Consider the following 3,414-nt stretch of genomic DNA (forward strand, 5'->3'; position numbering starts at 1 on the left):
AATACATGGTCCTTTCATTGGTAAGTTATTTCTACAACGATTTAGCTATTGTTGAATACTATAATTGCTCTTTTGTAATCCTTACACATATGAACGGATAAAAAATGATAGTTTGGTAACACTAAGTGACTTTTGATTACCAAAAATTTTTATGTGTCTTCCTAACTATGATGAGTTTAAATGAGTTACAGAAACAAAGATGATGCATGATTTTCCTAAGAGACATTTAATAATTATTCTAATTTTAGGAAGATTTTTTAAAACAATTATTGACAAATACAAAAGCTCATTGGTAATTTAGCTAATGGTTGTTTATTGTGATTACTTAATCCATTACTTTGACCGATTATAATTAAGTTCTCATTTCAAATTAATCGACTAATTCAAGTACGTTTTCCTCGAACTTGTGATGATCTATGAATATGCCTTTCCATTCCCTTATTTCTATATTGAAGCAGTTTTTTTCTTTCTCTCACTAATGTTGGACTCATATGAAATTAGGCACGGTGCATTAAGGTTGTAGTTTAAATTAACTTGGTCAGTCTAAATATAATATCTAACGGTCCTATACAGTTGATTCATTTGCAATAAAATGGATAAGTATCCTCAATAGCGGTCGAAAAAGATTTTATTATTTTGAATTCAAATAATCTACATTAGAATGAATTTTAACTCGATTGTAGATCATATTTGACTTAAGAAACATTTATTAAAAAATTTAATATAGAAATGTATTTTTTAGTTGAATATATATTCTAATAGCTATTTAATTGAAGCATAATGTTGGTTTTTAACCTCATTCTAATATGAAAGAATAGATAAAAAATAAAAAATTAAAGATATATTGTAACGTCAAGTAATCAATTATACGAGTTAAAGGGACAAACATAATCCTTCGCTGTACTAAAAACTATTCAATTGAAATAAGCATAGCGTGCGGTTTTTCACAATATAAAGTGATCAAACAATTTTGTATTTGTTGCATGCAAAAGTAGAGTAAAAAATGGCTAAAACTCTCAAGGTTTTTTATACTATGATCCTTTTAGTGTTCTTATGTCTTGCTCTAGTCGATGTTGGTGGTAAGTCCATTCTCATATTTTCATATTCTACAAAACTCTTAATCTATTTTCAATAATATTTTTTTATTCTTATTTTATATATTACAGCTCTGAAATGTATGTCACACATGGATTGTGAATATTGCAAAGATGGAGTTTGCATAGATGGTTATTGTAAGTGCTTGATAAGTGGTTATAGTACAAATAAAGGTAAAAAAAAAACATTTAAATGTTACGTGAGAGCCTTTAATTATTTTTATTTGCTTGTCATCATTAATGTTGTTTCTCTTGTATTTAATTTCTTTATTATGTTTAAGGCTTCAACTTTCAATTTTTTAATAAATTTACAAGTGCATTAAATTTTATTTTGAACGTCTTGTTAGCTTTGATCGCTTGTGAGTTATATATGTGCGTGTGTGTTTAAGGATATATATATATATTTAGTGTTTCATATACCATATAAAAAACTTAAAATTGAGTTTAGTTTTTATTAGAGGAAAGTGATTTATTGAGTTTACACTTTCAATTGTTATCTTGAGGATGTCATCTTACAACTAGTGTTAGTGAGAGTGCACACTATGAATATATACAATCTAGACGGGTGTTGCACTATACATATGGCACATAACATAACCTCTCAATCCATATTTTCCTAAGTTATTTTTCACCCCACATGAATTTCAAGTAGTGCATGCATTAGCATTGAAAGTTTATCCATATATATATGATTCACGAACGTGTGTTAATCTATATATGACTTCATTCATTTTACATGATGAAAGATAAACTCACATCTTTTTTATGTCTTCCCTATAATATATTTGTATGTAGGTTAAATTGAACATGATCACGACAAGCAAGCGATGGAGCTTTTCTTGTGGAACTAAAGTACTAGAGACTAGTACTTCACTTTATTTTAAGATTTTTTTTACTATCGTTGATTTTCTGGTATGGGTAGAGATCTTTGATATTCAATAGTATCTTTTAAATCAGCTACTCGATTTAATAATTGTTTGTATTGTTCAAGTTTTAGTGTTTACACTTGTTTTATTTTTTAGTTTTCAAAGTTATGAGTTATAAAATTATTGTTATTATCTATAAAAAAAATATCATGTTTTTGAAAAGTGCAAACTTAGTGTGTGTCTACGTTTTAATTTTTAATTACTATCTCCATTCCTAATTATAAATTTTCATTTTTTTTTACAAATATTAAGAATACTATCTTCATCCTTATTTATAAGTTTGCATTTTCTTTTCTACAAATATTAAGAAAAGTAGGTATTGAATATAAGGTGTCAATTTTTTATGTTGATGTTTCTAAAATACCTTTTATACATGAATATTTTCAATTTGACTTTTTATTTTCCAACATAAATTAGTAGTATTAATAAGGGATGTGTTTGAAAAAAAAATAAAATAAATACACCTACTAATTAGAAATTTTACATGTAATAAAATAAAAATAAAATAAATACACCTATTACTTAGTATTTTGACAAATGCAAAATGCGTAAATTACAAACATTTATATTTCATCTAAAATTTGTAACATTTTTTCATGGTGACACACCCATGTTGTCTTTAAAATTTTTTTCTTGGGGTTAGCAACAAATGAATGGTTGTAAATCGTGATGAAATGGAGGTGAGAGGGGATTAACAGGAGAAGAATGGTTTTAGGGTTTGTGGTGGGTTGAGAAAGAAAGAGGAACTTATCGTATGTGGTGGTGAGAAAGAAAGAACTATGTAATTAAAATATAGTTAGCGACTAAAATTTTGATCCCTTATTTTAATTTAATTAAAAAAAATAGAAACCGATTTGTAGTCACTAAAATTTAGTTGTTTTTTCAATCTTTAAATTTCGGTAGCGACCGATTCAGTGACGCAAAAATATTTAGTTTTAAGTTTTAAAATTTTAATAACCAATTCGATTGCTAGTGTGTAGGGCTGGGAATAGGCCAGATCTGGCTTTGAAAGGTCTGAGTCTAGCCTACGATTAATTTTTTAGGCCTACGCAGGCCTACGACCTATCTTAGGCTTTTTTTTCCAGCCTGGTCTGACCTAGAAGCCTATTTAAAAGTCTTATTCACATTAAAACATTTAAATATTCTATTCATACCACATGATGCTTTCCACATACCAATATCAATGTACATATCTATGTATATTAATCAAAATATAATTTTTCTAACAAAATAATTTTAAAAAAATCTAAAATAAACATCCTTTAAACCCTAAAAAATAATTTTTGATTTCAAAGAATAGATTTTTTTCTGAAACAAACGAACCAATTATTACCTCTCAAACAAATATGGAACGACTACTGAGTGATTGACTAATTGAATGACTACCGAATATG

At 27.1% G+C, this 3,414-nt stretch overlaps 1 long non-coding RNA gene across 1 annotated transcript; it reads left to right on the forward strand.

The window, feature by feature from the left end:
* Positions 1–985: 985 nt before the first annotated feature.
* On the forward strand, positions 986–2,084 carry LOC105851759 (uncharacterized). Its single transcript, XR_001143474.3, has 3 exons — positions 986–1,079; positions 1,167–1,268; positions 1,890–2,084. It is a non-coding gene; the product is annotated as an uncharacterized lncRNA (long non-coding RNA).
* The last annotated feature ends 1,330 nt before the right edge of the window (positions 2,085–3,414 follow it).

This window comes from Cicer arietinum, chromosome 3, assembly GCF_000331145.2.
Source record: "Cicer arietinum cultivar CDC Frontier isolate Library 1 chromosome 3, Cicar.CDCFrontier_v2.0, whole genome shotgun sequence".
Taxonomy (NCBI): Eukaryota; Viridiplantae; Streptophyta; class Magnoliopsida; order Fabales; family Fabaceae; genus Cicer; species Cicer arietinum.